Source organism: Gobio gobio (genome assembly GCF_949357685.1).
Source record: "Gobio gobio genome assembly, chromosome: 25".
Lineage (NCBI taxonomy): Eukaryota > Metazoa > Chordata > Actinopteri > Cypriniformes > Gobionidae > Gobio > Gobio gobio.
The window spans coordinates 30,099,972-30,125,413 of record NC_137121.1 but is presented as its reverse complement, the minus strand read 5'-3'; the positions used below and the strand labels follow the sequence as shown (position 1 = coordinate 30,125,413).

Here is a 25,442-nt window from a genome sequence, read left to right as displayed (position 1 = left end):
TGACTTTCTTTTGTTCATATAACTAAATTGTTATTTGTAAAAATGACTCAATATATTTGTGTGGAACCACTTGACGCAGCTTTTTAAAAGTAAATAAAAAAAACATTTGCCATATTATATAATTTATTTATGAATTATATATTATGTAAGAGACACATTTATATATTTAGCAATAATTTATATATTTACCTAATATTTGGTTATACATTAAATGTAAGGCAATACAAGTACTAGCATGATTCGTAAAAGCTTCCACATAATATATTTATGTATTGTGGTAATGAGAATTTGGTAAATGTGATTCATTCACTGAATATGTCATTTGACATAATTGAAAAATTATGTCAAAATGCAAAACAATACGGCTATAAATCAGCTTAATATTATTCAGGCAAAATATAATTGTATTTCTTCTGAAGTTGGGAAATGTAACCTGATCTGGGAAATGTGAACCACAGACACATTGAGCAGTTTAATGCTGTAGATGTAAACATCTGGTATCTATAGCCCTGCACAGCATTGTCACAATGACAATATTAATGAGTAACAACTGAGCCTTTGGCCTGATTTGTCCATACAACGACACATAAAACAAAACCAGCAGTCAATTATTAATCCGTCCTCTAGCTTTGTGCGCCGTCAAGAGCAATATGATTACCTTCTGCACCATGATAACAATAACAGATAACAGCAGTCTATGATCAACACGTGGAGTTCATGGCCACAACACGATCAATAAAACCTCTTCTAATTTAGTAACGTGTGAATGAGGCCAATTTGGCCTCAACATTGAGGGATTAAAAGGTGATTATAACTCTTGGTTTTATCTGTTTTAGATTCCACTGACACCCTTGAAGCATTCCTGAGGGCAACTTCTTAAACCTGTAATCTCGCCCCATCCCCCGCGGCATCCCAGACCCCCCATGCTTTCTGGAGACGTCCTGTCAGGACGCTGTTGTTAGCTAACATTCCCTCAGTTTCAGGTTACCATGCGGTTTCAAAATGTGTGAATTGAATGTGCACCAAATAACTTTTTGTATATTTTGCTAGCCAATACAACAGTAGTTTTGGACTCTATATTGCCGCCTGTTGGTGTGGATAGCATCACTCCAATGCCAATGCCACTGCACTATTCAAAGGCATGGTTTTCCTCCCATGATTAAATAATTTTGCAAACAAAGGTGTCCGATAACGAGAGCGATACAGTGAGCAGTATTCGTCTGGTCATGTGATTGCAAAATGCTGGCCTCTATGAGGGGGTCCAAAACTTCTCATTTATTTGAACTCGTTCCCCGCCATTGACGGAAATATCTGGCTTTGATACATCTTCTAAAAGTACAGAATCTCCTGATCAAACAGGCGAAGAAGCAGCAGAAACAAGCTATAGCATTTGTTAGCAGATGCATATGTAAAATAATGTGATCATCAACATTAAACAGCATAAAACTGCCTAATGTTACTGAATGAAATGTCGACCCAGGACGAGCTACAGGACTGTGAAGCTTTGATGGACTCGATCTACCTCATCTATGTTTTGATCATCGTTCTGAATCCGATACAGACGCAGACTTTGACAAAAACATTATTTTCTCAGCTTTTTGCTTAAAATGTTGCTTCTTTTAATGAAAAGAATGCATGAAACTAGAATAAATTGGTTTTAAAAGCAGAGGCTCTGTTCTTTCTTTTGATATATTGCATCTTCAGATATTCACACAACAAAATATGTGACCCGTGCTGGCAAAATGATTTGCAATGAGCACATTTTAAACAGTTAAACAGATTTCTCATGAGTACAATTTGTTTGTTCCTTTATCATATAAAGTAGGTAATGTGGTTATTATCAGGCATGCTTTCTGATGACCATAATATCATGAGGAAACACAACTTAACTGCAAAAGGTTTGGCCTGAATAGGAACGCGACTGCTTCCTTACCTAATCTATCTTGTCATTGTATGTCCATTCGCAAACAAAGACGTTTGTTGCATTGTAAAAGAAAGAAAAAGTGCACTCAGCGGTTAAGCTTGTTTCAACATAAAACGTGAACAAATGTGACCCATTAGTTTCCCTCAAACAGATTTCATCATTCGTCCAGGAGATCTTTTCAAAGCACAGGTGCACTTTGAAGAATCCAATGGCAGAGACACTCTAAAGTCTCTTTAGATCAGTGGACAAAACATGGACAGGTGTGCTGTGCTCAAAACAAACCACTGCATACTACATTAACAACCCACAACAGTGACTGAACACTAAACAACAATGCTTTACTATGATAAAGGGCATTTCGACGGCAGGCAAAATCAAATCAGATCTTTTCATGGAGGTGCATCATCTCGCTCTCCAAATAAGAGCCCTATAGAGTCGTGGTGCAGAAGAAATGCAGCACAGGGAAATGCTGAAATCTTTGGACATACCATTTGAACACTGTATGAATGCCTCCGTCATTCCCATAACCAGATTTGATCCTAACACTCAAAATACTTATTTGGTTTAAGTAGGACTAACTTAAATTAAACAAATGAGTACAACTATGAGTATTTGGTACTTTCTTTTTCTTTTGATTTCACAGCACTGACATATTTCAAGTAAACTGAACTGTTTCATTGTTTTGAGTTGTATGAGCTAATTTTCTTTAATTTAGACTAATTTAAGTTTAACCGAAACTGGGCTGGGATTTTTTATTTCCTTGCATACTTTGCCCATGGCACTCGAAAGGGGAAATAAATGTTAAAATTAAGTGTTATATAATGTTTTATTTGGCGCATAATTAATGGTACGGGAGATTTAGTAGTGATTATTCTTTTGTTATGTTAATTTAGAAGAGTTTCTGTTAATGTGGGTTTTTGGAGTTACCATCATGGTGACGAGTGGCGCATGTGGTTTGAGAGTAGGTAAGTTATATGTTTTACTTTGTTAAATGATGGGTTAAAAACAACCCAAGTTGGGTTGAAAATGGACTAACCTAGCAATTGGGTTGTTTTAACCCAGCGGTTGGGTCAAATGTTTGCTTAAAACAACCCACTCGCTGGGTTAATACAACCCAATTGCTGGGTTTGTCCCTTTTCAACCCAACTTGGGTTGTTTTTAACCCAGTATTTTTTAGAGTGTACTCATTCAGTAAGTGCTATACATGCTATAGTTAACATGTTAGCAAATTAGCAAGTTGCCATTTTCTGAATTAGTTTGTTATAGCTAGCAAAATGTTTCTTAATTTTAAAAAAAAAATCTCATTCAACTTGGGGTTCTGACAGTATTAGGGTTTACAGTGAATTAAATAACTCATTTGATTAGCAAGAACTCAAAATAAAATAGTTAATTAACTAAATATTTTATGTTAATTGCTATCAAAATGTATGAGTTAGCTAATTTAGTACTTCAATTTAGGAGTAATTAACATGCATGAGTACTACAACCTTAAAACCTGATAGTTATGCTTACCAAAAATTGGGAACATCGAAACAAAAAAAATTTTGATTGATTGAAACTGATTACCTAAATGTTTTTGAGTAAGCACAACTTATTCGGGTTTACAGTGTGTAGCATTACGAGTGATGGAAAAGACGGTTTTTGAAATCCATTTTTTAACAAGCAGAGCGTCCAGACTTAGACACATCTGTAAAAATCTGATTGGATTCTCATTTTAAACCACCTCCATATGTTGTTTAAATCCCTGAATTTGATCTGAAACCTGATTTTGTTGCCATGCAGTCTGAACATGGCCTAGTACATCCAAAAACCCAAACTCTTTTTGTGTTTCAAAGAAAGTCATACAGGTTTGGTGACAAGATAATAGTGAGATTTTCTTGTTTGCATGAACTATTTATTTAACTGCACATACACCAATGACTTTGGATAACTGTTTTTGGTAAGGTTATGAACCTTGCATCTTTCTTGTTACAAATAACAGACAAATCTCTTCTTCAAGAGGGAAGTGAAACATTTTTGTTTAATAAAATGGTAACACTTTACAATAAGGCTGTATTAGTTAACATTAGTTAACATGAACCAACCATGAACAACACCTCTGTTTAGCATCAGTTAATATTTGTTAACGTTAGTTAATAAAAAATACAGCTTTTCATGGTTTGTTCATGTTAGTTCACAGTGCATTTACTAATGTTAACAAGATTTTAATAATGCATTAGTAAATGTTGAAATTAACATTAACAAAGATAAATAAATGCTTTATAAGTGCAGTTCATTATTAGTTCTTGTTAACTAATGTAGTTAAAGGAACACTCCACTTTTTTTGAAAATAGGCTCATTTTACAAGTCCCCTAGAGTTAAATAGTTGAGTTTTACCGTTTTTGAATCCATTCAGCCGATCTTTGTATCTGGCGGTAGCACTTTTAGCATAGCTTAGCATACATCATTGATTCTAATCAGTCCATTAGCATCTCATTCAAAAAATGACCAAAGACACTTTCAATATTTTTCCTATTTAAAACTTGACTCTTCTACAGTTACATCGTGTGCTAAGACAAACTGAAAATGAAAAGTTGCGATTTTCTACACCCATATGGCTAGGAACTACTTTCTCATTCCTGCGTAATAGTCGCGGATCTTCGCGGCCGTACCGTGGCTGCAGCAGCGCAATGATTCGTTGGTATTCTGTGAAACATGGTGGTAGTTACACCTTCGACTTGCTATCACAGCCCTTTACAACACACAGAACCATGGCTAATCACACAGGTAAATCCACAGCACAATTTGTCGGCTGCAAGCCTGAAACTCTCTCTGCAACTACACAAACTTAGTGCCGGTCACATTGAAAGTTACCTAGCTGGGCTACTTTCAGGCGCTGTAATATCATTGTGCCGCTGCAGCCACGGTACGGCCACGAAGATCCGCGACTATTACGCAGGAATGAGAAAGTAGTTCCTAGCCATATAGGTGTAGAAAATCGCAACTTTTTATTTTCAATTGGTCTTAGCACACGATGTAACTGTAGAAGAGTCAAGTTTTAAATAGGAAAAATATTGAAAGTGTCTTTGGTCATTTTTTGAATGAGATGCTAATGGACTGATTAGAATCAATGATGTATGCTAAGCTATGCTAAAAGTGCTACCGCCAGATACAAAGATCGGCTGAATGGATTCAAAAACGGTAAAACTCAACTATTTAACTCTAGGGGACTTGTAAAATGAGCCTATTTTCAAAAAAAGTGGAGTGTTTCTTTAACTTATGTTAATGAACCTTATTGTTAAGTGTTACCAATAAAACAATCTGACCTTGATGGAACAAAACAAAAAGCAGCAGCCCATAGTTGGAACAGGCATGCCAACATTGTTTGAAGTGATTTGATGAATGAAGGAAGAAGAAAATAGCACAAAAAAAAAAAAACATTATTAAAAGGATAAAATTCTTGAAAAAAATTTCAGCATTTTATTAAATTAACAATTAAGATATACGTTATCAATTTTTACTTGCCATTTACATGGTCATTAAATAAAATTTTGTCTTTAAAATGGCAATGAAAGTTTTTCAAAACCAAGTGAAACCAAAGTGAATGCAAAGAATACATTTATAAGAACTTGGCACATCATTTTTTTTATGATTTTCAGTTTTTAGTTAATGACACTCTTGACCCAGAGTGTATTTCTGTGCATATTATAGTCATTTCATCTTTTGCAGAATCGAAATATAGAAAAGCATAACCCAAATTCTAAAACTAAAAATCCAAAATAGTTCAGAACAACCTTTCAGTCAGAAGGCAACATATGATGCTTTAAAAATGCAATCTTGTTAAGTAACAGTGATTTACACACATGCATAAAGTTTCTCCACAAGATGCAATGCTTAGCTTTGGCATCAAGTGCAGGACGAAGTGAAAGCAGGAACAAAACAAGGTAGCACTGCTTGATTGTTGTTTATAGAAAGCGTGGTTAAATATAGTCCAACTCTGTTATTACGGTCACCACATGATGACAGAGTTCTTTGTCGTTTGCAGGGATTTGTGTGCAGTGCAACTTACACTTCTCATTTCGCAGTTGAACTCCTATAACTCAGTACAGCACAGCCCCAAATCACATTGTCAACAATGAAAGTTTTCTCCTTCCTCCTTAGGGTCAAGACAATTCATAATGGCTTGAGTTTCAGATCTATTTTAAACACACACCCCAAAGCAAAATATATTCAACAACATCTAAGAGTTTGAAGTTAAGCTTGCACTAAAACTCTTCAGAACCACAAAAGTCTATAATACCCAGATAATACCAATACAAACTGAACTTTCATGCCACTATTTAGTTTATTTCCTCAAACAAGTTGAGAAAAAAAAAAAACTGTAGTTACACATTATTTATAATTCTGATGATTTGCTGATTATTTTGTCAGTTTCAAAGTGAGAAAGTGCCCATTCAGAATGTTGTCATTTTCTCTGGAAAAGAATAAATGCATTTTACTCCTGACTCATCTTGGCAGATATTTTACATGTGAAGTTGCACCTGAAAGATCAGTGCTTGTGTGTTGAACCAGAATCGAAATCAACCTCTAACCGGTCTTTGATAGTTTTAGGAATGCATGATATATCTGTACTACATCAGCTCAAATGGGAGATTTTTTTCCAGTTATTGATATCGGACGATACTTATAATTGTGAAAGCTTATTTTTTACATTTACATTACCTTTGCTTCAACCTACTTAAATATAATATTTAAAAAGTACTACAATGTGAAGTAAGAAAATAAATATTCATCTTAAGATTTGCCAAAAATTTTGCAATGTTGTGATGCATGAATTTATTTGTAGTTTATTTTTGTAATAAGTTTAATAAAATTTACTTTTGGCCATTTAGTGTTAATCTGCCATAACGTAAAAATAGTATCAGCCAAAATTTTAAATATTGGTACATCCCTAGTTTTATACAATAAAATGTTAGTTATTTTGCTTATGTAAAAACGATTGTAATTTTTAACTGAAAAATACTGTAAAATGTGACAGTAAAAACCTGTTAATTGGTTAACAGTAAGTTCACATATTACATACGGAGAAAACCTTAAACTGTCATTCCCAGATTTCCCTGTGTGACACTTTACATTTGATGGGTTTTTGAGCATTTCCTTTCATGCAGTGTGTAATATAGCCGTTTGTGAATGTAAACGTTCTGTAAAGTTGTAAAGTCGAAAGTGCACGATAAATAAAGTTATTGTCTCCCAAAAGAAAGAGTCGGCTCTGAACCGCCTATATGTTTTTTGTTCGAATCTCACTGTGTGATGTGTTTACGTCACTAGAAAAGACATTTGAATAATGTCCGCCAATGTTGTTCATTGTCCGCCCACAAACATGTCATTTTACTGACGACTTCTTAAATCGCTGAGTTCAACGCGGAATTCGTAAACCGCTTGCTCTTGAAAGAAGGGGCAGTACCCAGTTTCTCAATGTTAAGTGGTCTCTTAATTTTTTCCAGAGCTGTATTTTCTACCAGGTGTTCAAAATATGTAGTTTTGTATTTTATATTGTGTAAGTTTCTGGCTAACTTGCTTACTCACATTATTACCGAATAACAAATCTCTTACTGAAATATTACTGCTCATCAGCTGTGGGCTGCAGTATTACCTAAAACTGTGTCTATTAATGCAGATTATCTGTCGTTCTTACTACTTTGAGTAAAGATAAAGGATGGAGCAAGATTTGTTTTACCATCTTTAATGTTACATCAGTCATTCACGTTACTGCTGGGCTAGCACATGTGCTGTTATTGATACAGTTCCCAAATGTGCACTAGTGTTGTCAAAAGTACAGACTGCGATACCAAGTCAGTACTGAAATTTAAAATCTTGCTCAAAGCATCACATTTGTAAAATTTCAGTACCAACTTGGTATCGCGGCCGATACTTGACTACACTAATGTGCACCACAATATATGGATTTGTTGATGGACGACGTACACTCGTTAATGCTGATGGTGAGGAATTACAGCTGCAACATCTCATAATGTACCTCAAACTGAGTAGCGCATCACTGAGAAACGTCCTGCTCAAGTCGTCCTTGCGATGGAGGTTTGGGTTGAATAACTAGTTCCTCCCATGTTTCATCATCGGACTCGCTCGGATTGATATGGTAAAATCAACATCATCGTTACTGTCTTTACAGTGTGTCCAATCGCTGAGCTTTAGGAAGCATCCAGGCGGAGGTAAAGTTCAGTTATGGTAAAGGCCGATTAGCTTCCGACAAACGGTAGACTAATCACAACAGACTGGGCCATCCGACCAATCAGCGCAGAGCAGGCTCTCGGAAAGAAGGGATTTAGAGACTGATTCATCCATCGAGTCATTTGAGAATCATTGAACATTGTGGTGAACTGCAATGTATAGAATGAGAAAAAGTGTTTGTTTTTTTTCTTTGATGCATGTAAACCTGTTGTAGGAGACCTCCAAAACAAAATCAGGAAACTTTAAAGTAGCATAATAGGGGCACTTTAATAAATGTTTCTACTTAGTTTTTTTGTTATCAGTTATGTGCATTGGGGTTTTAGGTTACATTTTATGTTGTTAAATGATTGTTTATTGCATTATTTTACTGTCATGTGTGTTAGCATGCCGATGTTTGTTTTGTGTTTGTGTGCATTACACTGCGCACACTTTCTATATAGTATTTCCCTCAGCTTGTGGAAAAGCTACTTGTGATGAACTTTGATTTCCTTTACCACCAGTTTTATTATGGTGATGACCAGTGTTGGGGAAAGTTACTTTGAAAAGTAATGCATTACAATATTGCGTTACTCCCTTAAAAAGTAACTAATTGAGTTACATTACTTTTGCATTACTTTTTCTCTCCTGGGCTGGGCTTGTTTTTGTTTTGTTTTTATAACAAAAAAGTTATATTTTTGTGCAACGGTAAATACCTCTTCATACCAAAATTGAAATAATCCCCAGGCTGAGGTAAAAATGCAAATTCACACGTGAACAGTAGAGGGCGCAGCTCTGCTGTGCTGCCATTCTGGATAATGGTAGAATTGGATGCAGGAGAAAAATAGTTTTACCAATAAAAACAAAAAATCTAGTAATTTTCATCATCAAAGGTCAGCAGCAAGACATTGGTAAATTAAATATAAAGGTAGATTATGCATAAAAATAATTGTTTTCTTTAACATTTAATTATTGGAGGTTTGCATAGTATTCTGATTTTGCATTTTACTGATTTTATTCATTTTGAGGAGTACAGAATCTTTATTGTGCAAGTGAGATAAATAAATGCTCACATTTAGTCTAGAACTGCAATAACCATCATGTTCACACACACACACACACACACACACACACACACACACACACACACACACACACACACACACACACACACACACACACACACACACACACACACACACACACACACACACACACACACACACACACACACACACACACACACACACACACACACAACGCCTCTGCACTTATTTTTCTCAACATGGGGGCAGGAGAGCTGTCAGTCAAATGAATGTGAAAGAGTAACTTGCGTTACTTTTTTGAAAAAGTAACTCCGATATTTTGTTGTAAATTTGAAAAGTAATGCGATACTTTACTAGTTACTTGGAAAAAGTAATATTATTACGTAACTCAAGTTACTTGTAATGCGTTACCCCCAACACTGGTGATGACAGTGTACATTGAAAGTACAAAACAGATTTAAGTAACATGGCCTTGCTAAATCAGCAGAAAAGGCTCCTGGATTTACCTGTTTTACATGTGAAGTTAGAGTTTCAAACTGTAAAATGTACATGCTGTTCTGTAAATATGTTTAAACCTTTACTGTATTTTTACTGAATTATTCTGCCAACCACAGCTGCCACCTGTCAGTGGTGGCCTTTTTTGTTGTTGTAAAAATTGCAAAACATTTCTACAGTGTATCTATTATCTCATCTGATTAACATCCATATATCCCATACAGCTACACTTAGTGTCCATTTTAGAAAGAAATTAATAGTTTTATTCAGTAAGGGTGCTTTAAATTGATCAACAGTGACATTGAAGACATTTACAATGTAACAAAGGATTTCTATTTCAAATAAACATTGTTCTTTTGAAATTTCTAATCAAAGATATAAAATATATCTAGGTTTCCACAAAACCATTAGTAGCAATGTTGGTTTTAGAGGGGTATTCGTCAGATTGGGAGACCAGCTGGCCAACCAGATAAACACCAGCTTGGCCTTGCTGGGAGACCAACTAAACCAACTAAGACCTCTATCCACAAGTATGAGCAACGACAAAGACAACTAACTATCTGTGCACCTGGAGATCTTTGGGACTGTACGACAGTAAAACAGCTTCAAGTACTTCAAGGTCACGTCTCCAGTGAGAGCTACAACATTTGGAGGCGCGGTTTTGGGTGGGTCGGTTGTTTTTCTTCCTGTCAGAAAGGCTTTTAGAAGCTCAGGAAGAGGGGTATGAACAAAATCACCTGTCATGTGCCTGGGGGTCATGGGGCACAAGAAACAAAAGGCATGTGAACTCATCTTTCAAAGGCCCCCCAGCTCTGTCTGACAGATCTCCAAACACAGAGAACAATGACGCTTTCAAAACATTTCACTTTCATCCTTCACCACAATCAAAGAGCTACAGACAGTGCGGTAGACGCATACAAGATGTTTTTGTTCCATTTCTTAGAAATTATTCTTGCTAATTCATTTGCACAATCAGATACCCAAATGTCATACAAAGTTGAAAACATATCCAACAGATGTTACTGAATTGTAGCCAGCACATCTTCAGTATGAATGAAGCTTTGTTCGGCTTCTGGAGCGCCCTAGAGAAACGATAATAAAAGCAGGTTTGTAGAGATGACAGGATTGGATGGATTCCAGACAAGGAATCATTCCTGAAGGCGACAGGTCAACGGGAATTTCAGGATTGTTAAAGCAACTAGTAATGATGCCATGTCATTCAACAAGTACTTAAATCCTCCTCAATATACAAAAGAAGGATTACAACACACTGCAAATAAACTGTGCCCAAAAAAAATATCAAAATCAAGTGGTATTTATTTTAAAGAAATCTAGTGCACGCACTTATAAAACAAAACACTTCACAATAAGAAGTTTGTTGGTTTTACTGTTCAAAATGACAGACACATCTAGCCAGTACACAAACACTGGATTCAAAAGTGACTCCTCATACACATTTATTTTTTTTAAAAACATATCCTTTACAAATTACCTTGGGACCATGCATGATCGTAGATTTGTATGATAAAAACTAAGCATGAAGCTTCTAACTCTAACATGCCGAAAAAAAGCAGATCATACAAAACAAATGTTACAAATTCTAAATCTAAATTGTTACAAATTGTTGCGAGACCTTGCTTTCAGCATTTGTTTTCAGATACCACTTGGTTTGAATTTTTTTATCTCATGCAATGACTTTCATACATTTTGGAGGCAACAATTGGACCTCCACTAAAAAAGGAAAGACAATTTTTTTAAACTACAATCATTTCTCATTCAAGGCTATATAACAAACACTTTACGGATAAGCACCATCAAGAAGCATTTCTTGACAAGCGTTTCCTGCACATTTCTTGAATTCACCTGCTCTCCCTGAAGAACATTTGCCTAAATTACATTACTATGGTAACACAAAAAATTTACTAATAACCATGACCAAGAACGCAAGATCTGTGTAACTAGAAAAGCCAGCACTTTTGTGTGATAAAGCATCTCTTAAATGGAACAGAACAGCTAAAATCAAGCTTATTTTTTCGAACTCTTGCAAATCTAACATATTTTACACCCCACAAGTTTGCATGAAACTTCAAGCCATTGAAAAATGAAGCCCTAAATGCCTAACATGCCCATAAAAAACAGGTTACTCACCTATAATGCTATCTTTAGAAAGTGCAAGACTCGTCTGAGAGCGCGAGACAGTTGAAGCCACCTGATTTGGTACGTGAGAGTCTGTGCGAAACGTTAGGAGGGGCCCGGAGACAATCTGAAGTGGTGCCGCCACTCCGTTACCAGGGAGACTGATGCTCTTTCAAAGCGACCGACCAATGGCGAGGCACTGCGATTGTGTTGGGACAAAAGTCACATGACCAGTGTTTGAGCAGCACACAAAACACGAGTGGGGTTGGGGTGGGCAGGAGTTGTCAGGGCATTTGGGGGAGGAATGGACGCTTGAAAGAGTCACAAAAGAAATCAAATGGCAAGCAATCACACCATGGTGAGGCACCAACTTTATGCTTGTTTAGGGGCCATTCCTTCAGTCAAACAAATCCAGTGACCTTTAAAAATCTGTGAAAACACATTCTTTTTCGATGGAATACAATAACTTTTAAACTAAACTTTCAGAAAGACGTTAAAAACGCACTTCAGAATCATGAAGGTATAACAACACTCCCTCAAACTAATTTTGTTCAATTGTGTTTCATGATGTTAGTAAGTGCCCAACAAACATTGCAGTGACTCTGATGTAATCATGGAGCAATATTACCATTCATAAAACAATAGTTCATTAGGTAAATAGTCAGTTTGCAAAAAGGGATAACCTACTTTTTTCCTTGACTGATCTAATTGGTGACAGGAATACAAACACAGACATAAAATGAAGATTGAAGATGAAACCTTGGAGATTTCAAGCAGAACAGGATAGATAGATTCAGATTGGTAATATAGATTTATACAAAGATTTACATAAAGAGGGCAAAGCTCAATTACTATTATTAAACAGGTTCATAAAGTGACAGTTCACCAAAAAAATAAATATTCTGTGATTATTTAGTCACATCACATCTTTATCTCACATTATTCCAAACCTGTCCTTCTTACATTAAAAACAAAAGGAGATATTTTACAAAATGTTCACACTGCTCAGTTTAATGAAACTAAAGTAGACAATAGCCCCTTTCACACAGCAACCCCGGTAAAATTACAAGGATGACTTTACCGGCAAATACAAAAATATGCTGCTCTCACAAGCAACTGAGTTCTGGCTTTTTACGTTAACCGACCATTCCCACATTAACACCAAAATACCAGTCATGTATGATGTCAGTCATCAGAAGCACTTTAGTTTCGCTATCGGTTCAATTTGACAAAAACAAAATTAAGTCTGAGTGACAGGCATAAGGTCAAACAAAGCGTGTTTTGATGAGCCGCAGTGTCGATGAATGGAAAAGCACCTGGGTCTGGAAAGCAACGGTCAAAGATGTCCATCTAATGCATATTTACAAAGAAAATCTATTAAAAAGCTTACTGTAAACAGTGCGAAGTAATCACGCCATCTCCATAAGAACTTTATGACTGGCCTAAAGCAGACTGCTTACGTCAGTGCGTTCTGACTTTGTATGAGCTCATATCGGTAATCTTCATTCTGCGTTCATAACGGTAATTTACTGGTATGTTACAACTTCCCTTACTAGTAAATTGCTAGAACCAATTTACCAATACTTTTGAAAAAGTCCTGTTCACAGATGGAGCCAGATTTAGAAACAGTTTGCGCCAGCGCAAACCCTATTGGCGTTGAAAAACTACAGTCAGGATTTACTAAAGACACGCAGTGAAACAGCGCTAAAAAGGCGTGGACAGTTATTTTTGCGGCTGACCTTATTGTGTAGGAGTTTCCATTTCAGACGTAAAATTTATGGGAGGAGAGTATTTAAATGGTAACACTTTACAATAAGGTTGTATTAGTTAACATGAACTAACCATGAACAACACCTCTGTTCAGCATTAGTTAATCTTTGTTAATGTTAATAAAAATACAGCTGTTTATGGTTTGTTCATGTTAGTTCACAGTGCATTAACTAACGTTAACCAGATTTTAATAATGCATTAGTAAATGTTGAAATTAACATTAACAAAGACAAATAAATGCTTTAAAAGTGCAGTTCATTTTAAGTTCATGTTAACTAATGTAGTTAACTAATGAACCTTATTGTAAAGTGTTACCATTTAAATGAATCATACAAGTTGATTTACTAAGGTTTTAGCTCGTCAATTTACTGGCATCATTATTTACCACCCAAAAAAAGCATGTCTGTAACCAGACGCTAATTTGCGTTGCGCTTGGTAGATTGTGTTGGTCATTATGAAAATTATCCGGCTGCGTCTGTGTGCTTTAATTTGCCCGTCGTCAGTAGATCACACACTCAACTTTTCACTCCTTTTATGGAATTTGCTCTTTTTATATGGAATTTTTGCCTTTGTAAAATCAGGCCCATGATCTCTTACGGGTAATTTACCAGTAAAGACTGTATGTGTAAAAAGACTTGATGGCAAATAAAAAAAATTGCAAATACTTTTTAAAAACTTATTTTAACAAATATTATTTGGTTTTTAGCATGGCACATGGCAGTTTACAACTGACCTTTACTCATCATAAAAAAAGTCAATTGTCTGATATTTTAAGAGACTTATCGACCTTGACACACACATCCAAACTACTTAAAGGCCATTCACACAGAACAATTTTGATGTTTAAAAACTTTTTTCAAACTTCTTTTAACTTAAATGCCACGTTTTTAGAAAGCTGTGTCATGCGAAAGAAACAATGTAAAAGCAGTGCAGTGGAATGCAAATGTGTGTGTGTGAATGGTCCCTAAATAGTTTTTCCAGCAACGATTTCATCCTTTTAATGATGCTTTTATTCTTAATTATGATATCAGGACAATTGTATTACCTTCAACACTTTATTTTACACTCCAAAAATATCAAATAGAATTTTAATTCAGAAATTGAAAGCGTGTTTTCATAGAAGAGATGTATTCTGGATTGCATTTGATGTATTATGTGGATTGACATGAGGGTGAGTAAATGATGACACAGTTGTTATTTTTGGGTGAATTACTCCCTTGATAGTATTAGTTTCCTTTTTCAAAAATGCCAAAGACTACCCAATTCCATTTTTTTTTAGTTTTTTTAGTTTACAGCTCAGTAAACTCGAAAAGGCAATGATATCACTTCAAATTATATTGCGATGCTCATTCATTTCTTCTGAACTGCCCTGTTTCGATAATGAGAATATGCAACGTAATCCAAAAAGCAATGGAATAATCAAAGATTGTGTTTCAGGAGCTTTAACCCTTTAAGACCTAAGGGTATTTTTACAATTAATTTTCCGCCTGGTGTTATTTACTAAAAAAGCTTGTAAAACATCAACCCTGTTGTGCACAGACAATTGACACACCTCTTTTTTTTCAAGACAAGCTGCACTGTCAGTATATTTGTGTTGCATTGATGTCACCTGAATGTAAAATAAGTTATGGGACCATAAAGACAAATGAAAACATAAAACGGAAATTGAATCACTCAAATATTTATTGAAAACACACACAAATAAATAAAAGCTAAGCATATTTCCTCTGGAAAACAGTTTGTTCAAGTCTTTGGAGTCCTGGAACTCAGGAATAAACATGATAACTTATACAGAACCAAAACTATTTACATTTTTCCAAAAAAAGTCCAGTCCAGTTTTGATTTATTGCTGAACAACTCCAAAAAGATGCACATGTTCCAGGCTGGATAGAAAACCTTCTGTAAAGGCTACAAAGACACCAAAGACACCCCCGTAATGGCTAGCTCGTTAGCTTTCTGCTGGAAAAAACGGTAAGAAAATCGATAAAAGTTTCATGAAATAATATAGATATTTATCGGAGGTGCCGTGTGACGTCGTGGGCGATGCCGTCGGGCTCTGAGGGTTAAGTGGTCATTCTCAACATATTTCTCTCATGGGAAACGTAAAGTGGAAGCATAACTCAGGAGGCATAGTCAAGCCTACGTGTGTGTGATGTGAAGCGGGTGCCCGTGCAGAAGTATGCGCTATCTCCAGATGGTACATAAGCTCTTTTTGTTCTCGATCCATCTAGCAGCTGGACAGATGAGTCACTGTGAAAAGCTTTTGCAGGAGGAGAGACAGACACTATTTGATTCCCATGTCCACCAAAAAATAGTCCACTTTATCCAGAAAGAACATGGTAAATCATGTTTGGGCAGGAGGGCATGCGAGGAATTCATAAATTGCACTGTAAAAAAAAAAAGCTGCTGCCTTACATTTTTAAGTGCAATCAACTTAAATTACATTAAACTGACTTAAACATTTTTAATTGAATCTTGTATAACTTAGGCTGCGTTCACACTGCAGGGCTTAATGCTCAATTCCGTTTTTTTGAAAAAATGCGATTTTTTTGCAAGGCCGTTCACATTTCCAATTAAATGCGACCTTTTGTGATCTCCTGTGTGAACGTGAAATGACCCAGCAGTGACCCGCATGCGCAGAAGAGTACTCAACGGTCAACGACGTCACTTGTTGTTTACGGAAGTAGCCAAATATGGGTGTCAGCATTGGAGTTCGTTTAGCTTTATTAAAGTTATTTTCGCAACGGAGCCAGCACCATTACAACCTTCTCATGTTAAGAAGAAAAATAAAAAAGAGGAGGAGAGCAAGGTTTTTGGCCATGGCGTTTTGTGGAGCAGTGGTAGCAACGTCGGTACATAGTTGTTTATCTTCTCATTCCCGCCTACTTCAATGTACAATGATGACGTTTGTCGCGTATCAACGACGTGCGGGTCGGATACATGTGACCTGGCAGTTCAGACTGAAGACGCATTTCAAAAGATTTGGATTTGGACCACATACCCAAGTGGCCTGGGTCGCATTTGAAAAGATCGGATCTGTGTCGTTCAGACTGTCATGAAAGGATCAGATACAGGTCGCATAAGGGCAAAAAAAAATCGGAATTGGGTCGTTTCAGCCTGCAGTGTGAACGCAGCCTTAGTATAAAAAAGTTAAGCACAGTTGTGTTCAAAATAATAGCAGTGTGTTTAAAAAAGTGAGTAAAGCTCAAAATCCTTATAGCTTTTATGTCAATACACGCAAATGCATTGGGAACACTGCACATTCTATTCTAAATCAAAACATGATGAACAATTTATCAAATTTGTTATTACTTTACAGAAAGTGAAGAAAAAGGAATATTAGGCTGTTTCTTTACAAAGTCAAACATTTACTGTATAAACTGAAAAATGCTTGAAAATGTAGCTTTCTTGTCAACATTGAAATAATTTTTAGTAGAATAACCACGGTTTCTGAGAACTGCTTCACATCTGTGTTGCATGGAGTCGACCAACTTCGAACAGGTATTCCAGCCCAGGACGATTGCACTACATACCACAATTCCTCTGCATTTCTTGGTTTAGCCTCTGAAACAGCATTTTTGATGTCACCCCACAAGTGTGATGCTGCACGCTTACAGGTGAGTTTGGAGACGTTGTCTTGTTGAAACACCCATTTCAAGGGCATTTCCTCTGCGGCATTCGGCATAATGACCTCTTTAAGTATTTTGATGTACTGATCCATGATCCCTGGAATGTGATAAATAGGCTCAACACCATAGTATGAGAAACATCCCCATATCATGATGCTTGTGCAGCCATGCTTCACTGTCTTCAGTGTACTGTGGCTTTAATTCAGTATTTGGGACCACTAGAACCAAAAATCGTAACCGATCGGGTTGGGCTCGGTCACGTCAGCGCGATAAGTCATTGAACATTTTACATTTAAAACAGCTTATTATGTAGGTAGCCAATGGGCCTGTTTAACTTGATCCAAAGGTTTGTTTTTGTGATTAAAATAAAATTGAAATAGTACCCTAACCACCGTCTTCCTGTGTGCGGAAATTTGTTTATGTCGCGCGTGCGAGCATATTAGGCTACATGTGACTGGCAGCGCAACGATGGAAGACGTTAAAAAGAAGTTGGCTTCAGGAGATTTTAAAACTGCCGAAAATGAAGGAAAGTCTACAGTGTGGAAGTAGATCTACATAGTTGTCAAGGCCGATAGTCAAGTCAAGTCATGTCAACTTTATTTATATAGCGCTTTTAACAATGTAGATTGTTTCAAAGCAGCTTTACAGTGTTAAACAGGAAAATAATGCAGCATAATTTTATTCAGCTGTATATTCTGGATATTTTGCCATTCTGGAAAAAACGCTGATGTCATCAGTTCATTTCAATTATCATACAGTGACAGTGTGGGCTTTAGATCAATAATTCGATCAGTAATTTAGTTTAAATGGTTAATTTAGTTTATTAATTCGATTTATTTCGATGTTTAGTTGAAGAATGTAGTGTCCCCATAGTGGGACACTAAATAGTGATGAACCTGTTGGTTATGTTCAATGTAGGGGTTGCGGAGTTCTCATGAAATATGACAGCAAGAGAACTGGGAATTCCACCCTAAAGCGTCATGTGGAAAGAGTTAAATCACCCGGCGGGCTACTGCAGCCGAGCATCACTGTCTTTGCTAGTACCTCAAGAAAAATCCCTCAGCAGGCCAAACAAAAACTGACTGACAAATGCCTTGAGTTCTGCTGTAAAGACATAAGGCCATTTCGTTCCATTGGACAGAGGACTACCACAAATTAAGCTACTTGACTATCACTATACTGTCACACCATTTCGTGACACAAACATTTAAAATGATAAGCACTGTATTGACAACAGTCGCATTCCCACTGGAAGAGGCTAATATAAAGTGGTGTGGGTGACAGACCAAGGCTCAAACATCATCAATGCCCTCAGACCATATCGAAGACTTGACTGCCAAGATCACCTTTATAATACGGTGATGCGACACGCCCCACACAACTGGCCCAAGATGCTCCGACTGTTGCAGACACTTTGCAAGCTACCAAGCACTGGGGATTTCATGTGTTGCGTGATATTTCTGCGACCAAGTAGCAGTGCTTCGCCTGTGCTTCACCCTAATATAGTCCCATGTTAATATCTGCTTAGGAAATCGCCTAGTCTTCCCTTTCCCCCCAAAATGGTGCTGTTTTTCTTGCCAGCGATGCTTGCACTTTTTTTTTTTACCAGTCTTATGAAAGGATATTTTGAGTGAGCTGGACAACAACATCACTGTTTTCTGCAGAACTGCTTTATAGATAAAATAAACTAATTTAATAATTTATGATCTTTACAGCGGAACTGAAACTTCAGCTGAACAATGACACTATTTTCTTTTAGAGCTGAAATTAACTGTTTGAATCTTTGTATAATTTTCCTGTTTATTACTGTAAAGCTGCTTTGAAACAATCTGTATTGTATAAAGTGCTCTATGAATAAAGGTGACTTGATATCTGAGGTAAGTGGATTTAGCATTTGTATGCCATTACAAGTGGATTTTTAATGCAACAGTAAGAAATTACTTAAATAATAAAATTCATAGCATCAATGCAAACATTATATTTGTAAATAAGATTTTATTTAGATATCCAGGGGAAATAAAGTGGCTATAGAGTGTACGTGTCTTGTGAGTTGAGGACAGTAAAATCTAAAAAATTGTATTAGTGAATTTATGCTGTGATGAGATGGTCAATTAGTCCGTGCAGGAGTTGGACAACAAGGACTAGAAATGGTTCAAGGAACGAAAATGAACAACTTTGTGGCAGAACATAACAGAACCAAAATGAAATAGTCATTTTTACATAATTCATATTTATTTATTTTTTAAATAAGTTATTATTTCGTTCTGATAATTTGTGACAATGACAATTTGTCATATCAAAGAAGCCAAAATATTATTTTGATATTTGATCATTTTATATTTTTTAACTGTAAATTTTACATAAGCGTTTATATGTTGTTCTGTGCATCCATCAATTGAAGGAACAACAGTTGGTGCCCTCTGCAGACCCCACCCCCCAAAACCAAGGGTTGAGTATTTTGGGCTTGTTATTTCAGACCAGGGGTGTTTCCCGAAAGCATCGTTAGCCAACTATGGGCGCAAGTTCAGATGTTATCAGCATAGTTCAATGAGTCAGTGTTTCCCAAAACCATAGTTCCTTCAAACATTCACAAACAGCATCACAAAGTTGAGTGGTTGGAGCCACAGCTCTTGACCTGTATTTAGAAGCATAGTTTCTTTTGCATGACATGTGGACTTCTGTCCATACATTTTTGTGATCAAGATTTACAAAAATGATATAACGAGAATGTACAACAAGAATCCATTTTCCACAACGTGTTTTTGTCTTACCCTGAATCATTATGGTACACTTATAATAAGTGTTTATATTGGGACTATTTCAGACCGGTCTGGTAGGAACCGCTGCGGAGGAGCAGTCCCTTGATAAAGTTTTAAATATGGATATTTTTCTTACACAAACGCATCGATTCGCTTCAGAAGGCCTTTATTAGTTAGTTCACCCAAAAATGAAAATTCTGTCATTAATTACTACAGTGGTTCTAAAATAACTTTATGAATCGGCGAGAATAGTTTTTGTGCGCAAAAAACCCCTAAATAACGACTTATATAGTGATGACGATTTCAAAACACGGCCTCATGAAGCTTCGAAGCGCTATGAATCAGTGAGTCGAATCATGATTCGGATCGCGTGTCAAACCGCCAAACTGCTGAAATTTGCCGATTCAAACTGCTGAATCGACTCGCTGATTCATAACGCTTCAAAGCTTCATGAGGCCGTGTTTTGAAATTGTCATCACTATGTAAGTCGTTATTTAGGGTTTTTTTGCGCACAAAAACTATTGTCGCCGATTCATAAAGTTATTTTAGAACCACTGTAGTGAGATGGACTTTGTAACGACGTCTTTAGTACCTTTTAAGGGTCTTGAGAGTGAACCGTGCCATTGCGCCAATGGAGGACTTTCAGAGCATCAGATTTCAACTAAAATATCTTCATTTCTGTTCCGAAGATGAACGGAGGTCTGACGGGTGTCGAACGACATGAGGGTAAGTAATTAATGACAGAATTTTCATTTTTGGGTGAACTAACCCTTTAACACCCCAGAGCCACGTGGAGCATGTTATTTGATGGGCAGATGCACTTTTTATGGACTTCAAAAACAGAGCAACTATGAATCCAATTCTAATGCTTGGATTAGCCTGGACTTTTGTAATATAACTCAGATTTTATTCGTCTGAAATAATTATGGGCTAATTTTCATTTTTGGGTGAACTATCCCTTTAAAGGGACTTAATTACAAGACACTACAACGGAATGCTATCTCTCACAATGCTGTGCTCTTAAAATGAGCATCCATTTTTAGGCTGACAACAGAAATCACAAGTACTGGCCCTTCGCAAAGACCTGCACCCTTTAGTTACTGTTGCTATGTCCAACAAGGCATGGTGCTCTCACGCCACACATCAAGTTCTCACGCACTGAAAAATACATCATGGAGCAAAGAGGACAGTGACAACACACATACATACAAGACAGAGCAGGTTACTTTTGATATGAAAGAAAGTGATATGAAATTTGTCAAATTGACAAATGTTTTTTTCTAAAAAAAAAAAAAAAGGTTTTGTGGCTCTTTAATGTGTCGTGACCATAGACCGTCAAAAAATATGGACGACGCGACTTAATTCGCTTCCGCCGAAGAAAAGTGAAGCCTGAATATGGAGCGGACATCTTGCGCAGATTTGGGAAAGAGTCTGCGCAGTACTGACCTCGGGGCCGGAGTCTGCGCAGTAGAGACCTCAGGGCCGGAGTCTGCGCAGTAGTGACCTCGGGGCCGGAGTCTGCGCAGTAGTGACCTCTGGGCCGGAGTCTGCGCAGTAGTGACCTCTGGGCCGGAGTCTGCGCAGTAGTGACCTCGGGGCCGGAGCCTGCGCAGTAGAGACCTCGGGGCCGGAGTCTGCACAGTAGAGACCTCGGGGCCGGAGTCTGCGCAGTACTGACCTCGGGGCCGGAGTCTGCGCAGTAGTGACCTCGGGGCCGGAGTCTGCGCAGTAGTGACCTCGAGGCCGGAGTCTGCGCAGTAGTGACCTCGGGGCCGGAGTCTGCGCAGTAGTGACCTCTGGGCCGGAGTCTGCGCAGTAGTGACCTCGGGGCCGGAGTCTGCGTAGTAGTGACCTCGAGGCCGGAGTCTGCGCAGTAGTGACCTCGGGGCCGGAGTCTGCGCAGTAGAGACCTCGGGACCGGAGTCTGCGCAGTAGTGACCTCGGGGCCGGAGTCTGCGCAGTAGTGACCTCGGGGCCGGAGTCTGCGCAGTAGTGACCTCGGGGCCGGAGTCTGCGTAGTAGTGACCTCGAGGCCGGAGTCTGCGCAGTAGTGACCTCGGGGCCGGAGTCTGCGCAGTAGAGACCTCGGGACCGGAGTCTGCGCAGTAGTGACCTCGGGGCCGGAGTCTGCGCAGTACTGACCTCGGGGCCGGAGTCTGCGCAGTAGTGACCTCGGGGCCGGAGTCTGCGCAGTAGAGAGCAGGAAGTATCAAAAGCCCGCCCACACTCTCGCAGATGCAGAACAAATCATTATGTCGGTGTGAAATAAACAGTTGTGGAAATGTAGAAATTAAAGCTAAAGCTCCAATCTCCTCCTGAAAAAAGTCAGTTGGTGCCTCAGTGAATACTTCACTCAGAGACGTCTAACAAAACAAAACTTATTTAAAAAAAGAACACTAAAAATGAAATCAGCGTGATAAAACCACGCACCAACCACCTGGGGGCGATCGAGGTACGTAGGCTTCAGTTTCTAACAGGACTCATGCTGCAGCCTTGGTCGTGACCATAGACTGTAAAAAAATATGGACGTAGTGTCCGTGACGTCACCCATAGGATTCTGATGAGCCATTCTGAAGCGCAAAGTATGGACGAGATGGCCGTTGCCATCTTGGCAGCGCGTCACTCCCGGATACCAGAAAATGGGCAAAAAGGCGGGACGTGGGCGGAGCTGAAGTGACGCGATGACTAACAGACAGCAGATAAATGGCTATCCACCAGTGATGCGCGGGTCAATGTATAAACAACCCGCACCCGACCGACGTTTTCAACTAACCCGCCCGCAACTCGGACCGCAAAAAAAAAGAAGAAAATATTGTACCCGACCCGCTTCCTGACCCGCATTTTTTAAAAGTAGTAAATGCTCATCGTAGCTCATTGGGCCATTGAGAAAATGTTTCAGGCCCTGGCGTGGTGCGCTCAGAGGTGCAGCAGCGAGAGCAGGACGTTCTTGAGGCGGCCCATCATTTTCCATTTCAGCTCCAGATGCATATTATTGATGAACGCGATGTTTATGTTTCGACCCGGCTTGAAGAATTCATCAGCCCACATTTGGAAAACATTTGGAAAAGTGTGAAAGCCCTTAGGAGCGCAAACTGTTATTTTTCTGAATGCTGTATGATATAGCCTAGTGTTATGTAATACAGCCAGGCTTGATTTATTCATTTATTTCGTTTAATTTTCTTAACAATTAAGATGCTGCATGTGTTTATCCAGTCTAATCGAAGTGTGCGTCTCTCCCCCGACTTTCCCAACAAAAATCCCGCCCCCTCTCAGAAAATACATAAAACTGACTTTAAATGCGTTTAAAAGTAGCCTATTAAAATGGTACAATGGCATTGCTCAGTTCAACGTTTTGGGAAATCGGGCATTTTGTCCCGCGTCAGCATTTATTCAAAAGTTAATAACGCTCAACATTCAAAAGGTAAATAAGGATTTATTGACGATCCGACCGACCGTGACCCGAATATCATTAAAAATATTTTTGGATGACTCGTAACCGCGGGTAACCGCGGGTGGCCGCGGGCACCCGCTCATTTTGGATCAACCCGCGCATCACTGCTATCCACCTGTCACTCGAAGTGGCCACGCCCTTAATTATGCAGAACTTTAATGCTTTATATAATGTAAATGAATGAGTTATAAAAAAATTCACCCCCCCTCACAGTTGTCATGAAGGGCAAAATTAGCCGTATAGACTAAAACCACAATTTGTACCAGGCTGTAAACATGTTTTATTCTGCTGTAAAGTTGGCCATTTTAACATGGGGCTCAATGAGAATCTGCTCCCTTCTGGAGCCTGTCCCTAGTGGCCAGTCGATGAATTGCAGTAAATGTCACTTCCATATTGGCTTCAAGAGAAACTGCGGGAGGTTGCCGCTTGGTCGTGACAGATCGCTGTAGCGCCTCAGTTCAAGCGGCACGTGAACGGATCATCTCTTCCTACTAGTTATAGCACTAAATAAACAAGAATGAACATCAGAAGGTATGTTGTTTCAGATGTCAGTACAAATTATTTTTCAAGTTTAAGCCCAATCAATCAGCTGTCAATCAAACTCGTGGCGAAAAGTGAATTATAACCATGATTTTTCACATCTCTTGCTTTGGCTCATAATTTGATCATACTGCCAAAATGTTACATCTATCCACAATATTTTATTTTGATCCATTTTACTTTCTAAATCGATAACTGAAAAGTAGTCAATTTGGAACATAACCATAAGTAATTTTTTTGTTTATGTTAGGAAGATATCATGAACTCTCCACTGACATCTACTGGTGTGGATGAAGCTTCACACAAAAGGAGAAGTTTTCATTTATATGTGGGATTGTCAAAATACCCAATTTTATAGAATTTTTCACCCATCATGAATGTATTCTGCAACCATATGCATCTAATAAAAGAGGTATTACGGAGACAAGATTAGTAGTATCTGTCAGGCTATCTGACTTCAAAATGATGACTAGAGACTTCATCTTGTGTGTGTGTGTGTGTGTGTGTGTGTGTGTGTGTGTGTGTGTGTGTGTGTGTGTGTGTGTGTGTGTGTGTGTGTGTGTGTGTGTGTGTGTGTGTGCATCATTTCAAACATACCTGTCAAAATTACTATTCCATCAGATTTTCACAGATATAATTTCCTCATCCCTAACCTGTCACATATATAAGTAATGACTGTGCACAACTGACATGACACAAAGCATCACATCACAACTACACCAAGCCACTGCTATCATTACCACAAATAAGCTTCCATGACAGTGATGGTTTATCTGCATGCACATAAAGCAGACATGTGAATTCAGTTACAATAGTAATAAACCTATGCCTCTCTTGCTTACTTCAGCACTGGTTTCAAGCATTTACACTTAGTCTGTTATACAGTCAGATTATAATACATTAAGGGGATGATGAGCAGAACATGGTTTACACTAATAGTCCTGATAAATCCACGTGCGTGTAATTAAATTATTTATAAAACAAATTTCACTGCATTAGATAATAAAATATCAAGGCAAACAAATACTGCATATTTTCTTTGAACTAACCGAGCTTTATTTCTTTCCCTTTCACAGTATTTTTTATAACCAGGGGGTGTCAAGTTGAATTTAGTGGACGTAAGAAGTGGATGTTCAGTTTCCTAGCAGGTGGAATTCATAATTTTAACTATGGACATAACTTACACGTCTGACAAGAGTTAAACTGTAGTAGGTTTGTTTTGTAAAGACAACTTGCATCCAACAAGCTTCATTCATAGAGTATACCAAATTAAGAATGTACATATACTGTATATACTTACCTCTAACGCACTGCATTTCTTCGCACAGAATTTCCGATACTGAGAACACCGTATATGCACCGAGCAAGCGACACGACGCCACACAAAAACTCACACAACTCTCGCATCAGTCCATACTGTGCGTGAACGCGACGCTCGTTTGACAGAATCGTGACGTCGAGGCCAGTCGACCAATCAAAGAGGTTTGT

General features: G+C 38.0%; 1 protein-coding gene across 3 annotated transcripts in view; it reads right to left on the bottom strand.

Annotated features, from left to right (window-relative positions):
• The window catches only part of rassf7a (Ras association domain family member 7a), a 63,137-nt gene extending 37,761 nt beyond the window's left edge, over positions 1–25,376 (bottom strand). For 2 of the 3 annotated variants that reach the window (XM_079808950.1, XM_079808952.1), the window contains exon 1: positions 11,818–12,029. The gene's annotated coding sequence lies outside the window, so the exon portion shown is untranslated. Of the gene's footprint in view, positions 1–11,817; positions 12,030–25,254 lie in introns of those variants that run through there. The other variant, XM_079808949.1, reaches the window with a different exon arrangement.
• Positions 25,377–25,442: the final 66 nt, after the last annotated feature.